Below are 26,313 nucleotides of genomic sequence, written 5' to 3'. Positions count from 1 at the left end.
GAGTTTAGAGTAGCGAGCTGGTTGGTAACATTGTCAGAAACCCCTGCAGCTACCGTACCCTGGACAGCATCTCCTAGCTTTTTCAGGAGATCTCTTTGGAGGCTGGTGAAGTGGGTTAGATAGTTCAGTGATCGAAGAGAAAAAGTCGCTGAACTAAACATGCGTTTCCCATATCAATCCATGATCCTAGAATCTCTGTTAGGAGGATGGATAGATGATAAGATTTCCTTCTTGGTAGCCGCCACCACCATGGGATCAACAGGCACTCCCTTAGTCAAAAAAGGTTTATCTATGGGACGGAGATTAACTTATTTGGCCTCCGAGGGACAGGTTCCATGGACTCTGGCGACTCCCACACCACACGAGAGATCAGATCCATGAGCTCGTTGTAAGGTGGAGACACTCAAGAAGTGAAAGGTTGATACCCAAAAGCCTTCAGAAGAACTGACTCATCCTCGGTAGGGCTTTTGGACTGCCAATCACCCCTCTGCCTATGGATCTCTAGTATCTCTGCAAAGGAGATATCTTCAGAGGGGGATCGAGGGGGACCCTTCTGACTCATCCAAGCCAGTATCAGATGTCAAAGACCCTGTGGGGAGTCCAAGTGTCTCCTCTTACACAACCTCTTCCTGGGAACCTCCTCAGCAGGAGCCTCTGGAGAGGTCTCGGAAGAGCAATGGGTGCCCTGTGGGGCTACCTGAGGCTCAGGGTCTCTATGCTTGGGTTGGCCGATGGAAACAGAAGCAGACACAGGCACTTGAGGGGAGGAGGAAGCCGGGCCTGATGCTGAAGATGTCCTTGGAAACATGACTCTCCTCATAGCTTCGAAAGCACCACGGCTCTGATGAGGAGGAGTAGACGGACCCAAAGGAATCATCTGATCCTCCCACACCGAAGCCATGGGCTCAGAGCCCGAGGTAGGAGCAGAGCTCATCCAAGCTGAAGCCCCGAGAGGAAGAGTCGGCACCGACACATCAGTATGACTATCCTCACCGGACCCGACAGGAGAGTGTCGGCTCCAAGAGTCCCCGGTTGGCACAGAGGACGTCCGCGCAGATGGAACCGAAGATACCAGAGCAGGTCTCGGCTCCACAGGATCAACAAACATCAGATCGGCCTCCTCCGGCTCCGAGGGTCTGGTACGGCTCGGAGGAGGAGCAGTCAAGTCCAGTCCAGGGTGATGGTCTTCGGCTCCAACGGAACTGTCGGAGCAGACAACAATTTGGCGAGGCCTGGTGCCCGTAAGAGCTTTTGCACCAACCGGTTCATATCCAGATCTGAATAGCTGCAGAAGACTTTGATGAATGCACAGTCAGTGCCAATTGAAGCAGAGGAGATGATGGAGTCTCAGAGACCGGCTCCAAGGCTGTGAGCCGGCTCCGACAGGAAGGGACACTCAGTTCTGAGGCCAGTGGAGTCGATGGTCCTGAATCCTCCATTATTTTAACCTTCTTAGATCCCTTAGAATCTGCTGAGGAGTTTGAAGACGTTGAGGACTTGCTGGCAATATCCTGGTCACTCAATGCTTCAAAAAAGGGGTGCTTTAGCAAGCCTCGATCTACCAATTTTCTCTTCCTTTCTAACAATACCCTGGATGAAAAAGAATGGCAAATACTGCAAGATTCTTGTAGGTGCACCGCTCCCAAACAATATACACAGTGAACGTGACCATCAGTGACCGACATCTTTTGTCCACAGTCAGGACATTTCTTGAAGCCAGAGTTAGAAGGTTTTTCTTTCCCTTCAGATATGTTTGTATCCACAACTCTATCAAAACTAACAAGAAATAGAAAAAGTTTTAACACAAACTTAAACAATGCCCAAAGAGGCGACACTAAATAGACATATATATATTATATATATATATATATATAAAACTAACAATAGACTACTCTAATTCACTACTAAAGGCCAAAGCCAAAACCAGCTGAAGAGGCCACTAACACACAAAAATGGCCAGAACAACTATTATACGGAAGGGGCTAACACTCCAACACCTAAAACTATAAGAATATCATAAAAAAAATTTGTAAAACTTGCTAATTTGTAGAAAAACAATCTCGAGCAACGCTGGAAACCAAGAGATCCATGCCATGGCAAACTAGATCTGAGGTAATTCCAGTAGTGCATCATGGGATAAGGGGCTTGGTCTCGAGCTATTGCTAAACCTTGAGCTGTGCTATCGGCCGTGTCGGAGCTAAGGATCGGCTCCGAACCCATCAGTGAGAATAAACGGCAAGATTTAACAACTTCACATGTAATAGTCTACTATTCTATGAACACCTTCAGGAATGCATGGATCGTGCAATCCCAAATAAAACCAAGACCCAATCCTCCAAAGGCAGGTGTCCTGTCCAGTGGACCCCAGCCATAAACAAACTATACAACAGAAGGAGGAAGCTACATGATAGAGCAAAATCCCAAAAAGGGAAGGCATCTCTGATCAGTATTAGCAAAAAACTACGGGCACTCATAAAATCGTCTAAGGCCAGCTTTGAGAGAAAAATTGCACAGGACACTAAGGATAATCACAAGGCTTTCTTTAGTTATGTTAGGAACCTGGGTGGGAATTCCCAGATATGCTCAGAAATAGTCCAAAATAACAAAAAATACACCAAACCCACAGACATTGCCAACATCCTAGCTGACAGGTTCAGCGCAAACTTCTCCCCCCCCCTCCCCACCAAAAAGGGCAAATATCTATCCCAGCAGAGTGCTGCCCCCCTGACATCTCAGATGCTCAGGTAAGAGCCGCCCTCTCCAAAGCAAAAAACACAGCATCAATGGGACCAGACGGTGTCCCGGGCTGCGTCCTACATGAACTCCAAGAAGAGCTAAACCCAAACATAAAACTACTGTTCAATCTCAGCCTTACTACAGGATATGTACCCAAAGAGTGGCGTGCAGCAACAGTAGTCCCTCTCCACAAAGGTGGTGCCTCAACGGATCCTGGAAACTATCGCCCCATAAGCCTGGCTAGCTTGGTCTGCAAAGCTATGGAAAGGATCATCAGGGACCTCATAAATAAAGATATTGGGGACCTACAGACACTGGACCCTGCCCAGTTCGGCTTTGTTAAGGGCAGATCCTGCCTCTTAAACCTGGTCGATTTCTTTGAAACAGTCACCAAAGCCATTGACGAGGGGAAGGTGGTCCACACAGCCTACCTGGACCTCGCAAAAGCCTTCGATACAATACCCCACTCTGGCATTATAGATAAGCTCACCAGCTTAAATATAAACCCCTATGTCACTAGATGGGTTGCAAACCGGCTCAAGGACAGAACCCACATGGTTAGAATTGCTGGAGCCATGTCAGACTCCAAACCAGTTACAAGTGGCATCCCACAAGGCTCAGTCCTGGGACCTCTCTTGTTCGGTATATATTTCTCTGAGGTACAGGCCAACACGGAAGGACTGTGGCTGACCAAGTTCGCAGATGACTGCAAACTAGGCACCATAATCGACTCTCCAGCATACACAAGCATCCTACAAAAGGGCCTCATAGAAACAGACAACTGGTGCCAGAGCCATGGCCTCAAGCTAAACGCCAAAAAGTGTATAGTCATCCCCTTTGGCAAAAACAACGTGCCCACAAATTACCACATAGGTGGCAATCCATTAAGTACGGAAGAAGTAATTAGGGACCTGGGGACCCAAGTTGATAGCAATCTCTCATTTGAAAACCACGTGGCCAAAGTGGTTAGAAAAACATTTTATATAGCCCACCTAATCATGAAGGGATTCAAATATTGATCAGGGGAGGTCATCGTGCCTCTTTACTCATCCCTCATCAGGCACATAATTGAGTACAATGCCCCTTTTGGGATGTACCTTACCAGACTCATGCAGCAACTGGAAAGACCCCAAAAGTACCTCACCAAGAGGATCAAAGGGCTCAAACAGATGCCATATGATGCCCGGTTAAAGAAACTCCAGCTCTACTCAGTGGCATACTGCCTGCTCAGAGGCGATCTGTGCCTGACGTATAAAGCCATGTCCAACTCGGAATTAATGGACATGCTGCACTTCAGAAAATCCAAATCCCATCGAGCTACGCGCTCGAGAGACTTGAACCTCAGCACTGAAATAAATAGGACATGCTGGAGGGACAGATTCATAACCCAGAGGCTCCCTTCACTCTGGAATAAAATCCCAGTCCAGGTTAAACAGAGTCCCTCACTGACTCTCTTCAAGAGGAATCTTGATGAGTGGATGGGAGATCGTAGCTTTACCCCGGGTATCACTTCTGTGTCACTGATAGGCAGAGGCACAGTATACTAACCTCGAAAAAGGGCATAGCAAAATTCATTTAAAATGGGTGGCGAAAGCAAAACATACTCTGGCTAGGCTTATAAATGCCCTAGGGCAGATAGCCTAGTATGAACCTATGAACCTAATCATGCACACATTCTGTCCTAACACAGACTCTGATTTGGATAGTGTCCTTTCTTGGTGTACTGACCACATCCAAACCCCCACAGATGACTTGAAGTAATATTCTACCATCAGGCACACATTCTGTCCTAACACAGACTTTGATTTGGACAGTGTCCTTTCATGGTGCAGTGACCACATCTATCCTAAGAATACCAAAACATACAGCACAGCAACTTTTGAAAAGACCATTCCTTGCAACTGCACCACTAAAAGTAGTCCCCTAAAACAGATTAAGTTGCTGGGCATAAGGAACACTAGTAGATGATAGTCTAACTTTTCATCTAAACAATGAAGTGGTAGTCAAGGAAGCCTACCAATTAGAACACATTACTAAAGCATAAAGACACAATAAGTCACTATCCTTCATAAAATGCACCAACATTTAGTAGATTTGTAACTTGGCATTTCATTTAACTTGAGAAAGTAGAAAGATTTTTTCTTAACAGAAAAACTGACAAAATATTCAGGACTCTCAAAGTATAGTTGTGCAAGTAAACTTTCCATAACGGTAGATGTCTAAATGACCACTGTTGCAGTAGCCTTAGCTATATGAGTTTTATCCTGTACAGGATACAAAAGCCAGACAGTTTCCACAGCTTCAGGACACTTTCCACCTGCCAAATCCGTTTGACAGCTTGAGTTGTGCTGACAAAGTCAGGTCTATACATACAGCCTTTCAGAGCTTTCATGCCACCAGCCAGAGGGAGGCTAAAGCCCCAAGAAGGACAATTCATTTTATTTATTTAGTTAACATTTGTTTACCGGGAAAGTCTGACTGGGAACAGAGCTCATTTTCAGCAGATGCCCGAGGAGAAACACTCTAGATGCATGTCTTTGCAATGTGCAAGGAAACCGGAGCACCAGAAGGAAACCCACATGAATGCAGGGAGGACATGCAGACTCCGCACAGAAGGCACACAGTACAGAATCAAACTGGAGAACCTCTTGCTACGAGATGACAACACAAACCACTGCGCCGTCAGACAATGTTAGGAAAATAAAAAAATCTCCACACACCCTAGCATAAAAAGATACACAAAAACAAGACAGGTGGAGGGTGACAATGGCTACAACAGTCGTTTGTACATGTACTGTTATGGTATGTATACTTACACAATTGTACTATGTTTTTTTAACACCTTATTGAATTATCAATTATGATATATGCAAATTTGCATTTAAATAAAAGTAATCAAACTGTATTAACACGTTCACGTTTACAAATATTATACCTTCATATATTTTGCTATATATCATATAACCTAAGCAACAGTACATGAATTATTAAATTCCTGCCCTTTTTTTAAATAAACATCTTTATTAAGCCATCACTAACTACATAGGCAATCATACATTTATATAAATGAAAACAAACCAACACAATAATTTTATTATGCTCTTCATAAAGATTATTGCTGCCGTACTCTAAGCTGTATGTACATAGATTACCATAATTTAGGTTGACTGGGAGGAAACCAGATGATGGTCCAGTCGCCCATGGAGAAAAGTCCCAACAAAGCCTGTCCTAGACATGGAAAATACATCTAGTGTCTACTGCTTTCTAAAAAAATATGTACAGAGGACCAAGTTGCTGCTTCAAGAATACTTCAATAATTCAACCCTCTCCATGTCACATATGTAGCCAAGGCCCTGGTAGAATAAAGCCTTGACCCTGTATGAAATACTTTTGTGGTGGGTGTTAACAAAAGGCAATAGCATCAAATAACCATTTGAAAAATTGTCTGTTTTGACACAGATTGTCTTTTTCTCACCTTTAAATGAGAGAACTGATCAGAAGTTCTGAAAGATTTTGACCCGTCAGGATAGTATCGGAGTTGTGTGTGGACATCTAAAACATGGAACATCCCTTCTCCTTCATTTCTGACTTCGGGAAAGAAGACGGAGACAGATAGCTTGCCTTAAAGTAAACTCCGAAAACAACTTCTGCAGAAATGAAGGACTTGTTCTTAAAGAAACCCTATCTTTGAGGGAAATGAGATAAAGTTGACCTGAAAGTCAGATCCTCTCCTTGCAGAAGTCAGAAATCCCTAACAACTCAGTCTGATGAGCTACTTCAGAGCAACACTTTTATACATACAAAGCTTCCGCAACAGGATTCAAGTGCAACTACCCAAGTTCCACTTACCTGCAACACTAGTTTTCATACAACACATTACCTTACTGGCATATAGGTAGTAGTAGGGCCTTGGTACCCTCCCCTGGCAGTCTGTCAGAGCTCAGAACTCCTCCCACTGCCTGTCAGGGACAAGTACCAGACACTTGGCAGGACAGCCTTTCACACTCAGACAGGACCCTTTTAGTTTTTTAGGGTCCAACTGGAAGAGTAGATGGAAACACAAGCTTTGTAAACACTTAATGTTCCATACCAAAATGCCACACACAAAAAAAGGTAAACACAACAGCAACCTCAATAACCAACTACCTACACCCAACAAAAGGTGGACGGTGGGAGGGTACTGCCAGCACAGCAGAGTGTTATATAAACATCTACTGTTACATGCAAATGGGCAGGCTACTGCCAATAAGGCAGTGTGTTCTGTGAACATCTACTGTTACATGTAAATGGGCAGGGTACTGCCAATAAGGTAGTGTGTTCTACGAACATCTGCTGTTACATGTAAATGGGCAGGGTACTGCCAATAAGGCAGTGTGTTGTACGAACATCTACTGTTGCATGTAAATGGGCAGGGTACTGCCAATAAGGCAGTGTGTTGTACGAACATCTACTGTTGCATGTAAACGGGCAAGGTACTGCCAGCACGGCAGTGTGTTCTACGAACATCTACTGTTACATATAAATGGGAAGGGTACTACCAGCACGACAGTGTGTTCTACGAACATGTACTGTTACATGTAAATGGGCAGAGTACTGCCACTAAGGCAGTGTGTTCTACGAACATCTACTGTTACATGTAAATGGGCAGGGAACTGCCAGCACGGCAGTGTGTTATACGAACATCTACTGTTACATGTAAATGGGCAGGGTACTGCCAGCATGGCAGTGTGTTATATGAACATCTACTGTTACATGTAAATGGGCAGGGTACTGCCAATAAGGCAGTGTGTTATATGAACATCTACTGTTACATGTAAATGGGCAGGGTACTGCCAATAAGGCAGTGTGTTATATGAACATCTACTGTTACATGTAAATGGGCAGGGTACTGCCAGCACGACAGTGTGTTATATGAACATCTACTGTTACATGTAAATGGGCAGGGTACTGCCAATAAGGGAGTGTGTTCTACGAACATCTACAGTTACATGTAAATGGGCAGGGTACTGCCAATAAGGCAGTGTGTTCTACGAACATCTACTGTTACATGTAAATGGGCAGGGTATTGCCAGCACGGCAGTGTGTTATATGAACATCTACTGTTACATGTAAATGGGCAGGGTACTGCCAGCACGGCAGTGTGTTATACGAACATCTACTGTTACATGTAAATGGGCAGGGTACTGCCAATAAGGCAGTGTGTTCTACGAACATCTACTGTTACATGTAAATGGGCAGGGTACTGCCAATAAGGCAGTGTGTTCTACGAACATCTACTGTTACAAGTAAATGGTCAGGGTACTGTCAATAAGGCAGTGTGTTATATGAACATCTGATGTTACATGTAAATGGGCAGGGTGCTGCCAATAAGGCAGTGTGTTGTACGAACATCTACTGCTGCATGTAAATGGGCAGGGTACTGCCAATAAGGCAGTGTGTTCTACGAACATCTACTGTTACATGTAAATGGGCAGGGTACTGCCAGCACGGCAGTGTGTTATATGAACATCTACTGTTACATGTAAATGGGCAGGGTACTGCCAGCACTGCAGTGTGTTATATGAACATCTACTGTTGCATGTAAATTGGCAGGGTACTGCCAATAAGGCAGTGAGTTCTACGAACATCTACTGTTGCATGTAAATGGGCAGGGTACTGCCAGCATGGCAGTGTGTTGTATGAACAGCTACTGCTACATGTAAATGGGCAGGGTACTGCCAGCACGGCAGTGTGTTATACGAACATCTACTGTTACATGTAAATGGGCAGGATACTGCCAATAAGGTGGTGTGTTCTACGAACATCTACTGTTACATGTAAATGGGCAGGGTACTGCCAATAAGGCAGTGTGTTCTACGAACATCTACTGTTACATGTAAATGGGCAGGGTGTTATATGAACATCTACTGTTACATGTAAATGGGCAGGGTACTGCCAATAAGGCAGTGTGATCTACGAACATCTACTGTTACATGTAAATGGGCAGGGTACTGCCAACAATGCAGTGTGTTGTATGAACATCTACTGTTACATGTAAATGGGCAGGGTACTGCCAACAATGCAGTGTGTTATATGAACATCTACTGTTACATGCAAATGGGCAGGGTGTTATATGAACATCTACTGTTACATGTGAATGGGCAGGGTACTGTCAATAAGGCAGTGTGTTCTACGAACATCTACTGTTACATGTAAATAGGCAGGGTACTACCAGCACGGCAATGTGTTATATGAACATCTACTGTTACATGTAAATGGGCAGGGTACTGCCAGCACGGGAGGGTGTTATATGAACATCTACTGTTACATGTAAATGGGCAGGGTACTGCCAATAAGGCAGTTTGTTCTACGAACATGTACTGTTACATGTAAATGGGCAGGGTACTGCCAGCATGGCAGTGTGTTATATGAACAGCTACTGTTACATGTAAATGGGCAGGGTACTGCCAATAAGGCAGTGTGTTCTACGAACATCTACTATTACATGTAAATGGGCAGGGTACTGCCAATAAGGCAGTGTGTTCTACGAACATCTACTGTTACATGTAAATGGGCAGGGTACTGCCAGCATGGCAGTGTGTTATACGAACATCTACTGTTACATGTAAATGGGCAGGGTACTGCCAATAAGGTAGTGTGTTCTACGAACATCTACTGTTACATGTAAATAGGCAGGGTACTGCCAATAAGGTAGTGTGTTCTACGAACATCTACTGTTACATGTAAATGGGCAGGGTACTGCAAGCACGGCAGTGTGTTATATGAACAGCTACTGCTACGTGTAAATGGGCAGGGTACTGCCAAAAAGGCAGTGTGTTATATGAACATCTACTGTTACATGTAAATGGGCTGGGTACTGCCAATAAGGCAGTGTGTTCTACGAACATCTACTATTACATGTAAATGGGCAGGGTACTGCCAGCATGGCAGTGTGTTATATGAACATCTACTGTTGCATGTAAATGGGCAGGGTACTGCTAAGACAGTGTGTTCTACGAACATCTAATGTTACAAGTAAATGGGCAGGGTACTGCCAGCATGGCAGTGTGTTCTACGAACATCTACTGTTACATGTAAATGGGGAGGGTGTTATATGAACATCTACTGTTACATGTAAATGGGCAGGGTACTGCCAATAAGGCAGTGTGTTCTACGAACATCTACTGTTACATGTAAATGGGCAGGGTACTGCCAGCACGGCAGTGTGTACTATGAACATCTACTGTTACATGTAAATGGGCAGGGTACTGCCAGCACGGCAGTGTGTTATATGAACATCTACTGTTACATGTAAATGGGCAGGGTACTGCAAATAAGGCAGTGTGTTCTACGAACATCTGCTGTTACATGTAAATGGGCAGGGTACTGCAAATAAGGCAGTGTGTTCTACGAACATCTACTGTTACATGTAAATAGGCAGGGTACTACGAGCACGGCAGTGTGTTATATGAACATCTACTGTTACATGTAAATGGGCAGGGTACTGCCAATAAGGCAGTGTGTTCTACGAACATCTACTGTTACATGTAAATGGGCAGGGTACTGCCAATAAGGCAGTGTGTTCTACGAACATCTACTGTTGCATGTAAATGGGCAGGGTACTGCCAATAAGGCAGTGTGATCTACGAACATCTACTGTTACATGTAAATGGGCAGGGTACTGCCAGCACGGCAGTGTGTTATATGAACATCTACTGTTACATGTAAATGGGCAGGGTACTGACAATAAGGCAGTGTGTTATATGAACATCTACTGTTACATGTAAATGGGCAGGGTACTGCCAATAAGGCAGTTTGCTCTATGAACATCTACTGTTACATGTAAATGGGCAGGGTACTGCCAGCACGGCAGTGTGTTATACGAACATCTACTGTTACATGTAAATGGGCAGGGTACTGCCAATAAGGCAGTGTGTTCTACGAACATCTACTGTTACATGTAAATGGGCAGGGTACTGCCAATAAGGCAGTGTGTTCTACGAACATCTACTGTTACATGTAAATGGGCAGGGTACTGCCAGCACAGCAGTGTCTTATATGAACATGTACTGTTACATGTAAATGGGCAGGGCACTGCCAGCACGGCAGTGTGTTATATGAACATCTACTGCTACATGTAAATGGGCAGGGTACTGCCAGCACGGCAGTATGTTATATGAACATCCTGTCACATGTAAATGGGCAGGGTACTGCCAATAAGGCAGTGTGTTATATGAACATCTACTGTTACATGTAAATGGGCCGGGTATTGCCAGCACGGCAGTGTGTTATATGAACATCTACAGTTACATGTAAATGGGCAGGGTACTGTCAGCACGGCAGTGTGTTCTACGAACATCTACTGTTACATGTAAATTGTCCGGGTACTGCCATTAAGGCAGTGTGTTCTATGAACATCTACTGTTACATGTAAATGGGCCGGGTATTGCCAGCACGGCAGTGTGATATATGAACATCTACTGTTACATGTAAATGGGCAGGGTACTGCCAGCACGGCAGTGTGTTAAATGAACATCTACTGTTACATGTAAATGGGCAGGGTACTGCCAAATAAGGCAGTGTGTTATATGAACAACTGATGTTACATGTAAATGGGCAGGCTACTGCCAATAAGGCAGTGTATTCTACGAACATCTACTGCTACATGTAAATGGGCAGGGTACTGCCAGCACGGCAGTGTGTTATATGAACATCTACTGTTACATGTAAATGGGCAGGGTACTGCCAATAAGGCAGTGTGTTCTACGAACATCTACTGTTACATGTAAATGGGCAGGGTACTGCCAATAAAGCAGTGTGTTCTACGAACATCTGCTGTTACATGTAAATGGACAGGGTACTGCCAATAAGGCAGTGTGTTCTATGAACATGTACTGTTACATGTAAATGGGCAGGGTACTGCCAGCACGGTAGTATGTTATATGAACAGCTACTGTTACATGTAAATGGGCAGGGTACTGCCAATAAGGCAGTGTGTTCTACGAACATCTGCTGTTACATGTAAATGGACAGGGTACTGCCAATAAGGCAGTGTGTTCTATGAACATGTACTGTTACATGTAAATGGGCAGGGTACTGCCAGCACGGTAGTATGTTATATGAACAGCTACTGTTACATGTAAATGGGCAGGGTACTGCCAATAAGGCAGTGTGTTCTACGAACATCTACTGTTACATGTAAATGGGCAGGGTACTGCCAATAAGGCAGTGTGTTCTACGAACATCTACTGTTACATGTAAATGGGCAGGGTACTGCCAATAAGGCAGTGTGTTCTACGAACATCTACTGTTACATGTAAATGGGCAGGGTACTGCCAGCACAGCAGTGTCTTATATGAACATGTACTGTTACATGTAAATGGGCAGGGCACTGCCAGCACGGCAGTGTGTTATATGAACATCTACTGTTACATGTAAATGGGCAGGGTACTGCCAGCACGGCAGTATGTTATATGAACATCTACTGTCACATGTAAATGGGCAGGGTACTGTCAATAAGGCAGTGTGTTATATGAACATCTACTGTTACATGTAAATGGGCCGGGAATTGCCAGCACGGCAGTGTGTTATATGAACATCTACAGTTACATGTAAATGGGCAGGGTACTGTCAGCACGGCAGTGTGTTCTACGAACATCTACTGTTACATGTAAATTGGCCGGGTACTGCCATTAAGGCAGTGTGTTCTATGAACATCTACTGTTACATGTAAATGGGCCGGGTATTGCCAGCACGGCAGTGTGATATATGAACATCTACTGTTACATGTAAATGGGCAGGGTACTGCCAGCACGGCAGTGTGTTATATGAACATCTACTGTTACATGTAAATGGGCAGGGTACTGCCAAATAAGGCAGTGTGTTATATGAACAACTGATGTTACATGTAAATGGGCAGGCTACTGCCAATAAGGCAGTGTATTCTACGAACATCTACTGCTACATGTAAATGGGCAGGGTACTGCCAGCACGGCAGTGTGTTATATGAACATCTACTGTTACATGTAAATGGGCAGGGTACTGCCAATAAGGCAGTGTGTTCTACGAACATCTATTGTTACATGTAAATGGGCAGGGTACTGCCAATAAGGCAGTGTGTTCTACGAACATCTGCTGTTACATGTAAATGGACAGGGTACTGCCAATAAGGCAGTGTGTTCTATGAACATGTACTGTTACATGTAAATGGGCAGGGTACTGCCAGCACGGTAGTATGTTATATGAACAGCTACTGTTACATGTAAATGGGCAGGGTACTGCCAATAAGGCAGTGTGTTCTACGAACATCTGCTGTTACATGTAAATGGACAGGGTACTGCCAATAAGGCAGTGTGTTCTATGAACATGTACTGTTACATGTAAATGGGCAGGGTACTGCCAGCACGGTAGTATGTTATATGAACATCTACTGTTACATGTAAATTGGCAGGGTACTGCCAATAAGGCAGTGTGTTCTACGAACATCTACTGTTACATGTAAATGGGCAGGGTACTGCCAGCACGGCAGTGTGTTATATGAACATCTACTGTTACATGTAAATGGGCAGGGTACTGCCAGCACTGCAGTGTGTTATATGAACATCTACTGTTACATGTAAATTGGCAGGGTACTGCCAATAAGGCAGTGCGTTCTACGAACATCTACTGTTGCATGTAAATGGGCAGGGTACTGCCAGCATGGCAGTGTGTTGTATGAACAGCTACTGCTACATGTAAATGGGCAGGGTACTGCCAGCACGGCAGTGTGTTATACGAACATCTACTGTTACATGTACATGGGCAGGATACTGCCAATAAGGTGGTGTGTTCTACGAACATCTACTGTTACATGTAAATGGGCAGGGTACTGCCAATAAGGCAGTGTGTTCTACGAACATCTACTGTTACATGTAAATGGGCAGGGTGTTATATGAACATCTACTGTTACATGTAAATGGACAGGGTACTGCCAATAAGGCAGTGTGATCTACGAACATCTACTGTTACATGTAAATGGGCAGGGTACTGCCAACAATGCAGTGTGTTGTATGAACATCTACTGTTACATGTAAATGGGCAGGGTACTGCCAACAATGCAGTGTGTTATATGAACATCTACTGTTACATGTAAATGGGCAGGGTGTTATATGAACATCTACTGTTACATGTAAATGGGCAGGGTACTGTCAATAAGGCAGTGTGTTCTACGAACATCTACTGTTACATGTAAATAGGCAGGGTACTACCAGCACGGCAATGTGTTATATGAACATCTACTGTTACATGTAAATGGGCAGGGTACTGCCAGCACGGGAGGGTGTTATATGAACATCTACTGTTACATGTAAATGGGCAGGGTACTGCCAATAAGGCAGTTTGTTCTACGAACATGTATTGTTACATGTAAATGGGCAGGGTACTGCCAGCATGGCAGTGTGTTATATGAACAGCTACTGTTACATGTAAATGGGCAGGGTACTGCCAATAAGGCAGTGTGTTCTACGAACATCTACTATTACATGTAAATGGGCAGGGTACTGCCAATAAGGCAGTGTGTTCTACGAACATCTACTGTTACATGTAAATGGGCAGGGTACTGCCAGCATGGCAGTGTGTTATACGAACATCTACTGTTACATGTAAATGGGCAGGGTACTGCCAATAAGGTAGTGTGTTCTACGAACATCTACTGTTACATGTAAATAGGCAGGGTACTGCCAATAAGGTAGTGTGTTCTACGAACATCTACTGTTACATGTAAATGGGCAGGGTACTGCAAGCACGGCAGTGTGTTATATGAACAGCTACTGCTACGTGTAAATGGGCAGGGTACTGCCAAAAAGGCAGTGTGTTATATGAACATCTACTGTTACATGTAAATGGGCTGGGTACTGCCAATAAGGCAGTGTGTTCTACGAACATCTACTATTACATGTAAATGGGCAGGGTACTGCCAGCATGGCAGTGTGTTATATGAACATCTACTGTTGCATGTAAATGGGCAGGGTACTGCTAAGGCAGTGTGTTCTACGAACATCTAATGTTACAAGTAAATGGGCAGGGTACTGCCAGCATGGCAGTGTGTTCTACGAACATCTACTGTTACATGTAAATGGGGAGGGTGTTATATGAACATCTACTGTTACATGTAAATGGGCAGGGTACTGCCAATAAGGCAGTGTGTTCTACGAACATCTACTGTTACATGTAAATGGGCAGGGTACTGCCAGCACGGCAGTGTGTACTATGAACATCTACTGTTACATGTAAATGGGCAGGGTACTGCCAGCACGGCAGTGTGTTATATGAACATCTACTGTTACATGTAAATGGGCGGGGTACTGCAAATAAGGCAGTGTGTTCTCTGAACATCTGCTGTTACATGTAAATGGGCAGGGTACTGCAAATAAGGCAGTGTGTTCTACGAACATCTACTGTTACATGTAAATAGGCAGGGTACTACGAGCACGGCAGTGTGTTATATGAACATCTACTGTTACATGTAAATGGGCAGGGTACTGCCAATAAGGCAGTGTGTTCTACGAACATCTACTGTTACATGTAAATGGGCAGGGTACTGCCAATAAGGCAGTGTGTTCTACGAACATCTACTGTTGCATGTAAATGGGCAGGGTACTGCCAATAAGGCAGTGTGATCTACGAACATCTACTGTTACATGTAAATGGGCAGGGTACTGCCAGCACGGCAGTGTGTTATATGAACATCTACTGTTACATGTAAATGGGCAGGGTACTACCAATAAGGCAGTTTGCTCTATGAACATCTACTGTTACATGTAAATGGGCAGGGTACTGCCAGCATGGCAGTGTGTTATACGAACATCTACTGTTACATGTAAATGGGCAGGGTACTGCCAATAAGGCAGTGTGTTCTACGAACATCTACTGTTACATGTAAATGGGCAGGGTACTGCCAATAAGGCAGTGTGTTCTGAACATCTACTGTTACATGTAAATGGGCAGGGTACTGCCAGCACAGCAGTGTCTTATATGAACATGTACTGTTACATGTAAATGGGCAGGGCACTGCCAGCATGGCAGTGTGTTATATGAACATCTACTGTTACATGTAAATGGGCAGGGTACTGCCAGCACGGCAGTATGTTATATGAACATCTACTGTCACATGTAAATGGGCAGGGTACTGCCAATAAGGCAGTGTGTTATATGAACATCTACTGTTACATGTAAATGGGCCGGGTATTGCCAGCACGGCAGTGTGTTATATGAACATCTACAGTTACATGTAAATGGGCAGGGTACTGTCAGCACGGCAGTGTGTTCTACGAACATCTACTGTTACATGTAAATTGGCCGGGTACTGCCATTAAGGCAGTGTGTTCTATGAACATCTACTGTTACATGTAAATGGGCCGGGTATTGCCAGCACGGCAGTGTGATATATGAACATCTACTGTTACATGTAAATGGGCAGGGTACTGCCAGCACGGCAGTGTGTTATATGAACATCTACTGTTACATGTAAATGGGCAGGGTACTGCCAAATAAGGCAGTGTGTTATATGAACAACTGATGTTACATGTAAATGGGCAGGCTACTGCCAATAAGGCAGTGTATTCTACGAACATCTACTGCTACATGTAAATGGGCAGGGTACTGCCAGCACGGCAGTGTGTTATATGAACATCTACTGTTACATGTAAATGGGCAGGGTACTGCCAATAAGGCAGTGTGTTCTACGAACATCTACTGTTACATGTAAATGGGCAGGGTACTGCCAATAAGGCAGTGTGTTCTACGAACATCTGCTGTTACATGTAAATGGACAGGGTACTGCCAATAAGGCAGTGTGTTCTATGAACATGTACTGTTACATGTAAATGGGCAGGGTACTGCCAGCACGGTAGTATGTTATATGAACAGCTACTGTTACATGTAAATGGCCAGGGTACTGCCAATAAGGCAGTGTGTTCTACGAACATCTGCTTTTACATGTAAATGGACAGGGTACTGCCAATAAGGCAGTGTGTTCTATGAACATGTACTGTTACATGTAAATGGGCAGGGTACTGCCAGCACGGTAGTATGTTATATGAACAGCTACTGTTACATGTAAATGGGCAGGGTACTGCCAATAAGGCAGTGTGTTCTACGAACATCTGCTGTTACATGTAAATGGACAGGGTACTGCCAATAAGGCAGTGTGTTCTATGAACATGTACTGTTACATGTAAATGGGCAGGGTACTGCCAGCACGGTAGTATGTTATATGAACAGCTACTGTTACATGTAAATGGGCAGGGTACTGCCAATAAGGCAGTGTGTTCTACGAACAGCTACTGTTACATGTAAATGGGCAGGGTACTGCCAATAAGGCAGTGTGTTCTACGAACATCTACTGTTACATGTAAATGGGCAGGGTACTGCCAATAAGGCAGTGTGTTCTACGAACATCTACTGTTACATGTAAATGGGCAGGGTACTGCCAGCACAGCAGTGTCTTATATGAACATGTACTGTTACATGTAAATGGGCAGGGCACTGCCAGCACGGCAGTGTGTTATATGAACATCTACTGTTACATGTAAATGGGCAGGGTACTGCCAGCACGGCAGTATGTTATATGAACATCTACTGTCACATGTAAATGGGCAGGGTACTGTCAATAAGGCAGTGTGTTATATGAACATCTACTGTTACATGTAAATGGGCCGGGAATTGCCAGCACGGCAGTGTGTTATATGAACATCTACAGTTACATGTAAATGGGCAGGGTACTGTCAGCACGGCAGTGTGTTCTACGAACATCTACTGTTACATGTAAATGGGCAGGGTACTGCCAATAAGGCAGTGTGTTCTACGAACATCTACTGTTACATGTAAATGGGCAGGGTACTGCCAGCACGGCAGTGTGTTATATGAACATCTACTGTTACATGTAAATGGGCAGGGTACTGCCAGCAGGGGAGTGTGTTATATGAACATCTCCTGTTACATGTAAATGGGCAGGGTACTGCCAATAAGGCAGTGTGTTATATGAACATCTACTGTTACATGTAAATGGGCAGGGTACTGCCAGCACGACAGTGTGTTATATGAACATCTACTGTTACATGTAAATGGGCAAGGTACTGTCAATAAGGCAGTGTGTTCTACGAACATCTACTGTTACATGTAAATGGGTAGGGTACTGCCAATAAGGCAGTGTATTCTACGAACATCTACTGTTACATGTAAATGGGCAGGGTACTGCCAATAAGACAGTGTGTTATATGAACATCTACTGTTACATGTAAATGGGCAGGGTACTGCCAATAAGGCAGTGTGTTCTACGAACATCTACAGTTGCATGTAAATGGGCAGGGTACTGCCAGCATGGCAGTGTGTTGTATGAACAGCTACTGCTACGTGTAAATGGGCAGGGTACTGCCAATAAGGCAGTGTGTTCTACGAACATCTACTGTTACATGTAAATGGGCAGGGTACTGCCAGCACGGCAGTGTGTTATATGAACATGTACTGTTACATGTAAATGGGCAGGGTACTGCCAGAACGGCAGTGTGTTATATGAACATCTACTGTTACATGTAAATGGGTAGGGTACTTCCAGCATGGCAGTGTGTTATATGAACATCTACTGTTACATGTAAATGGGCAGGGTACTGACAATAAGGCAGTGTGTTCTACAAACATCTACTGTTACATGCAAATGGGCAGGGTACTTCCAGCACGGCAGTGTGTTATATGAACATCTAGTGTTACATGTAAATGGGCAGGGTACTGCCAATAAGGCAGTGTGTTATATGAACATCTACTATTACATGTAAATGGGCAGGGTACTGCCAACATGGCAGTGTGTTATATGAACATCTACTGTTACATGTAAATGGGCAGGGTACTGCCAATAAGGCAGTGTGTTCTACGAACATCTGCTATTACATGTAAATGGGCAGGGTACTGCCAATAAAGCAGTCTGTTCTACGAACATCTACTTTTACATGTAAATGGGCAGGGTACTGCCAAATAAGGCAGTGTGTTATATGAACATCTACTGTTACATGTATATGGGCAGGGTAATGCCAGCACGGCAGTGTTTTCTACGAACATCTACAGTTGCATGGAAATGGGCAGCGTACTGCCAGCATGGCAGTGTGTTATATGAATATCTACTGTTACGTGTAAATGGGCAGGGTACTGCCAATAAGGCAGTGTGTTCTACGAACATCTACTGTTACATGTAAATGGGCAGGGTACTGCCAGCACGGCAGTGTGTTATATGAACACGTACTGTTACATGTAAATGGGAAGGGTACTGCCAGAACAGCAGTGTGTTATATGAACATCTACTGTTACATGTAAATGGGTAGGGTACTTCCAGCATGGCAGTGTGTTATATGAACATCTACTGTTACATGTAAATGGGCAGGGTACTGCCAGCATGGCAGTGTGTTATATGAACATCTAGTGTTACATGTAAATGGGCAGGGTACTGCCAGCACGGTAGTGTGTTATATGAACATCTACTGTTACATGTAAATGGGCAGGGTACTGCCGATAAGGCAGTGTGTTCTATGAACATCTACTGTTACATGTAAATGGGCAGGGTACTGCCAATAAGGCAGTGTGTTCTATGTACATCTACTGTTGCATGTAAATGGTGAGGTGGAGGGGACTGTCAGTAAAGCAGTGTGATCTACGAACATCTACCATTACATGTAAATGGGGATGGGGTACGGTTCTGCCAGTAAAGCAGAGTGTACTCTGAACATGTACTGTTACATGTAAATGGGGAGGGGACTGTCAGTAAAGCAGTGTGTTCTATGTACATCTACTGTTACATGTAAATTGGGATTGGGGATGGTTCTGCCAGTAAAGCAGAGTGTACTCTGAACATGTACTGTTACATGTAAATTGGGAGGGGGAGGGGACTGTCAGTAAAGAAGTGTGTTCTATGTGCATCTACTGTTACATGTAAATGGGAAGGGGGAGGGGACTGTCGGTAAAGCAATGTGTTCTATGTACATCTACTGTTACATGTAAATGGGGATGGGGGATGGTTCTGCCAGTAAAGTAGAGTGTACTCTGAACATGTACTGTTACATGTAAATGGGGAGGGGGAGGGGACTGTCAGTAAAGCAGTGTGTTCTATGAACATCTAGTGTTACAAGTAAATGGGCAGGGTACTGCCAATAAGGCAGTGTGTTCTACGAACATCTACTGTTACATGTAAATGGGGAGGGTGTTATATGAACATCTACTGTTACATGTAAATGGGCAGGGTACTGCCAATAAGGCAGTGTGTTCTACGAACATCTACTGTTACATGTAAATGGGCAGGGTACTGCCAGCACGGCAGTGTGTTATATGAACATGTACTGTTGCATGTAAATGGGCAGGGTACTGCCAGCACGGCAGTGTGTTATATGAACATCTACTGTTACATGTAAATCGGCAGTGTGTTCTACGAACATCTACTGTTACATGTAAATGGGCAGGGTACTGCCAGCATGGCAGTGTGTTATATGAACATCTACTGTTACATGTAAATGGGCGGGGTACTGCCAATAAGGCAGTGTGTTATATGAACATCTTCTGTTACATGTAAATGGGCAGGGTACTGCCAATAAAGCAGTGTGTTCTACGAACATCTACTGTTAAATGTAAATGGGCAGGGTACTGCCAGCACGGCAGTGTGTTATATGAACATCTACTGTTACATGTAAATGGGCAGGGTACTGCAAGCACAGCAGTGTGTTATATGAACATCTACTGTTACATGTAAATGGGCAGGGTACTGCCAAATAAGGCAGTGTGTTATATGAACATCTGATGTTACATGTAAATGGGCAGGTTACTGCCAATAAGGCAGTGTGTTCTACGAACATCTACTGTTACATGTAAATGGGCAGGGTACTGCCAGCACGGCAGTGTGTTATATGAACATCTACTGTTACATGTAAATGGGCAGGGTACTGCCAATAAGGCAGTGTGTTCTACGAACATCTACTGTTACATGTAAATGGGCAGGGTACTGCCAATAAGGCAGTGTGTTCTACGAACATCTGCTGTTACATGTAAATGGACAGGGTACTGCCAATAAGGCAGTGTGTTCTATCAACATGTACTGTTACATGTAAATGGGCAGGGTACTGCCAGCACGGTAGTATGTTATATGAAGAGCTACTGTTACATGTAAATGGGCAGGGTACTGCCAATAAGGCAGTGTGTTCTACGAACATCTACTGTTACATGTAAATGGGCAGGGTACTGCCAATAAGGCAGTGTGTTCTACAAACATCTACTGTTACATGTATATGGGCAGGGTACTGCCAGCACGGCAGTGTGTTTTATGAACATCTACTGTTACATGTAAATGGGCAGGGTACTGTCAATAAGGCAGTGTGTTCTACGAACATCTACTGTTACATGTAAATGGGCAGGGTACTGCCAATTAGGCAGTGTATTCTACGAACATCTACTGTTACATGTAAATGGGCAGGGTACTGCCAATAAGACAGTGTGTTATATGAACATCTACTGTTACATGTAAATGGGCAGGGTACTGCCAATAAGGCAGTGTGTTCTACGAACATCTGCTGTTACATGTAAATGGGCAGTGTACTGCCAGCATGGCAGTGTGTTATATGAGCATATACTGTTACATGTAAATGGGCAGGGTACTGACAATAAGGCAGTGTGTTCTACAAACATCTACTGTTACATGCAAATGGGCAGGGTACTTCCAGCACAGCAGTGTGTTATATGAACATCTAGTGTTACATGTAAATGGGCAGGGTACTGCCAATAAGGCAGTGTATTCTACGAACATCTACTGTTACATGAAAATGGGCAGGGTACTGCCAATAAGACAGTGTGTTATATGAACATCTACTGTTACATGTAAATGGGCAGGGTACTGCCAATAAGGCAGTGTGTTCTACGAACATCTGCTGTTACATGTAAATGGGCAGCGTACTGCCAGCATGGCAGTGTGTTATATGAGCATCTACTGTTACATGTAAATGGGCAGGGTACTGACAATAAGGCAGTGTGTTCTACAAACATCTACTGTTACATGCAAATGGGCAGGGTACTTCCAGCACGGCAGTGTGTTATATGAACATCTACTGTTACATGTAAATGGGCAGGGTACTGCCAATAAGGCAGTGTGTTCTACGAACATCTGCTGTTACATGTAAATGGGCAGGGTACTGCCAATAAAGCAGTGTGTTCTATGAACATCTACTGTTACATGTAAATGGGCAGGGTACTGCCAAATAAGGCAGTGTGTTATATGAACATCTACTGTTACATGTAAATGGGCAGGGTACTGCCAGCACGGCAGTGTGTTATTTGAACATGTACTGTTACATGTAAATGGGCAGGGTACTGCCAGAACGGCAGTGTGTTATATGAACATCTACTGTTACATGTAAATGGGTAGGGTACTTCCAGCATGGCAGTGTGTTATATGAACATCTACTGTTACATGTAAATGGGCAGGGTACTGCCAGCACGGCAGTGTGTTATTTGAACATGTACTGTTACATGTAAATGGGCAGGGTACTGCCAGAACGGCAGTGTGTTATATGAACATCTACTGTTACATGTAAATGGGTAGTGTACTTCCAGCACGGCAGTGTGTTATATGAACATCTACTGTTACATGTAAATGGGCAGGGTACTGCCAATAAGGCAGTGTGTTCTACGAACATCTGCTGTTACATGTAAATGGGCAGGGTACTGCCAAATAAGGCAGTGTGTTATATGAACATCTACTGTTACATGTAAATGGGCAGGGTACTGCCAGCACGGCAGTGTGTTATTTGAACATGTACTGTTACATGTAAATGGGCAGGGTACTGCCAGAACGGCAGTGTGTTATATGAACATCTACTGTTACATGTAAATGGGTAGGGTACTTCCAGCATGGCAGTGTGTTATATGAACATCTACTGTTACATGTAAATGGGCAGGGTACTGCCAGCACGGCAGTGTGTTATTTGAACATGTACTGTTACATGTAAATGGGCAGGGTACTGCCAGAACGGCAGTGTGTTATATGAACATCTACTGTTACATGTAAATGGGTAGTGTACTTCCAGCATGGCAGTGTGTTATATGAACATCTACTGTTACATGTAAATGGGCAGGGTACTGCCAGCACGGCAGTGTGTTATATGAACATCTAGTGTTACATGTAAATGGGCAGGGTACTGCCAGCACGTTAGTGTGTTATATGAACATCTACTGTTACATGTAAATGGGGAGGGTACTGCCAATAAGGCAGTGTGTTCTATGAACATCTACTGTTACATGTAAATGGCAGGGTACTGCCAATAAGGCAGTGTGTTCTATGTACATCTACTGTTACATGTAAATGGTGAGGTGGAGGGGACTGACAGTAAAGCAGTGTGATCTACGAACATCTACCATTACATGTAAATGGGGATGGGGGGCGGTTCTGCCAGTAAAGCAGAGTGTACTCTGAACATGTACTGTTACATGTAAATGGGGAGGGGACTGTCAGTAAAGCAGTGTGTTCTATGTACATCTACTGTTACATGTAAATGGGAAGGGGGAGGGGACTGTCGGTAAAGCAATGTGTTCTATGTACATCTACTGTTACATGTAAATGGGGATGGGGGATGGTTCTACCAGTAAAGCAGAGTGTACTCTGAACATGTACTGTTACATGTAAATGGGGAGGGGGAGGGGACTGTCAGTAAAGCAGTGTGTTCTATGAACATCTAGTGTCACAAGTAAATGGGCAGGGTACTGCCAATAAGGCAGTGTGTTCTACGAACATCTACTGTTACATGTAAATGGGGAGGGTGTTATATGAACATCTACTGTTACATGTAAATGGGCAGGGTACTGCCAATAAGGCAGTGTGTTCTAGGAACAGCTACTGTTGCATGTAAATGGGTCGGGTACTGCCAGCATGGCAGTGTGTTATATGAACATCTACTGTTACATGTAAATGGGCAGGGTACTGCCAATAAGGCAGTGTGTTACATGAACATCTACTGTTACATGTAAATGGGCAGGGTACTGCCAGCACGGCAGTGTGTTATATGAACATCTACTGTTACATGTAAATGGGCAGGGTACTACAAATAAGGCAGTGTGTTCTACGAACATCTACTGTTACATGTAAATGGGCAGGGTACTGCCAGCACGGCAGTGTGTACTACGAACATCTACTGTTACATGTAAATGAGCAGGGTACTGCCAGCACGGGAGTGTGTTATATGAACATCTCCTGTTACATGTAAATGGGCAGGGTACTGCCAGCACGGCAGTGTGTTATATGAACATCTACTGTTGCATGTAAATGGGCAGGGTACTGCCAGCACGGCAGTGTGTTATACGAACATGTACTGTTGCATGTAAATGGGGAGGGGACTGTCGGTAAAGCAGTGTGTTCTATGTACATTTACTGTTACATGTAAATGGGGATGGGGGATGGTTCTGCCAGTAAAGCAGGGTGTACTCTGAACATGTACTGTTACATGTAAATGGGGAGGGGGAGGGGACTGTCAGTAAAGCAGTGTGTTCTATGAACATCTACTGTTACACGTAAATGGGGAGGGGGATGGGACTGTCAGTAAAGCAGTGTGTTCTATGAACATCTACTGTTACATGTAAATGGGGAGGGGGAGGGGACTGTCAGTAAAACAGTGTGTTCTATAAACATCTACTGTTACATGTAAAGGGGGAGGGGACTGCCAGTAAAGCAGTGTGCTCTATGAACATCTACTGTTACATGTAAATGGGGAGGGGGCTGTCAGTAAAGCAGTGTGATCTATGTACATCTACTGTTACATGTAAAGGGGGAGGGGACTGCCAGTAAAGCAGTGTGTTCTATGAACATCTACTGTTACATGTAAATGGGGAGGGGACTGTCAGTAAAGCAGTGTGTTCTAAGTACATCTACTGTTAGATGTAAATGGGGAGGGGGAGGGGACTGTCAGTAAAGCAGTGTGTTCTATGTGCATCTACTGTTACATGTAAATGGGGAGGGGAAGGAGAGTGTTGGTAAAGCAGTGTGCTCTATGAACATCTACTGTTACATGTAAATGGGGAGGGGGAGGGGACTGTCAGTAAAGCAGTGTGTTCTATGTACATCTACTGTTACATGTAAATGGGGAGGGGGAGGAGACTGTTGGTAAAGCAGTGTGTTCTATGTACATCTACTGTTACATGTAAATGGGGAGGGGACTGCCAGTAAAGCAGTGCGTTCTATGTACATCTACTGTTAGATGTAAATGGGGAGGGGACTGTCAGTAAAGCAGTGCGTTCTATGTACATCTACTGTTACATGTAAATGGGGAGGGGACTATCAGTAAAGCAGTGTGTTCTATGTATATCTACTGTTACATGTAAATGGGGAGGGGGAGGGGACTGTCAGTAAAGTAGTGTGTTATATGTACATCTACAATTACATGTAAATGGGGAGGGAGGAGGGGACGGCCAGTAAAGCAGTGTGGTCTATGAACATCTACTGTTGCATATAAATGGGGAGGGGGGGAGGGAACTGCCAGTAAGACTGTGTTCTATGAACATCTACTGTTACAACTAAGTGAAACTTATGCAGCTGTACTATGTTCAGCAAACACACTGGCATATGAGTAGATTCCCAAAGCTTACTCAACTAGGGTGGAGGAAGGATAAGAGACCGAGAGTCCATGGAGAACAGTCCTCATGAAGCTTGCACTGGACCTAGAAAAGTGCTTCAAAGGTAAGGAAAGAGGACAAAGTTACTACGTCTAAATACTTCAAATCTACTCCTTTCCAAAATGTCACTGAAAGGAAAAGGCCATGGTGAAATGTACCTTTACCTTCCATGGATTTCCATCGCCATGGCAGATGCAACTAAAAACAATACTACAGGGTAACTCATTTGCAGTGAATTGCTTACAGTCAGGTTAGCCTTTGTTCATCCTATAAAAGGATATAAAAAATCTATCCTCCTTCTTGAAAGGCTTTGCTCTGTCAAGGTTTTACCTGAGCTGCTTATGCACATCCAAGGAATAAAGTAATGTCTACTACTTATTCTTAGGTTCCAGTAGAACAGAAGAAGATTAAAAGACTGACAAAAAGTGAAGACTCTTTGGCCTGAAAAAAGGATACGTGTGTACCACAACCCTAACCCTGTGAAAAATCAGGCAAGTTTGTCCCACCATGAGACCCTGCAGGTGTCAGAGCAATAAGCAAAACAGATACCCACATTAAGAACTTACGGTCTGAGCTGCTGGTTCAAAACGTGGTAAAGGTCAATTTTTCAGCAACACAGATGAGATCCAACAAAGAAGTTTGCTTACCAAAAAAACAGGGGGATCTATTAGCTGATAAAGAAAGATGGCCACTATATGCACACATAAGCTAAACCATCCTGCATAAGTCTCACCAATATTGCAAGACCAGAGGGATATTAACCAAAGTGGACCCGTTGTTTTCATTGAGGCACCACTTAGAAACGTCATCCATTTGTAAACATAAGATTATCTAACAGCAAGTTTTCTAGCCATCTTTAACACCTGCTGCACATCCTCATGAAACACGTGCCTAAATGGAATTACGATATATATATATATATATATATATATATAT

At 43.9% G+C, this 26,313-nt stretch overlaps 1 protein-coding gene across 1 annotated transcript in view; it reads right to left on the bottom strand.

The window, feature by feature from the left end:
* The window catches only part of KNTC1 (kinetochore associated 1), a 3,090,908-nt gene that overhangs the window by 2,110,848 nt on the left and 953,747 nt on the right, over nt 1-26,313 (bottom strand). The gene's annotated exons all lie outside the window — the stretch shown is intronic.

Source organism: Protopterus annectens, chromosome 4.part0 (assembly GCF_019279795.1).
Source record: "Protopterus annectens isolate FY-2018-M chromosome 4.part0, PAN1.0, whole genome shotgun sequence".
Classification (NCBI taxonomy): domain Eukaryota; kingdom Metazoa; phylum Chordata; order Ceratodontiformes; family Protopteridae; genus Protopterus; species Protopterus annectens.
This window is presented reverse-complemented; position numbering and strand designations above follow the sequence as displayed.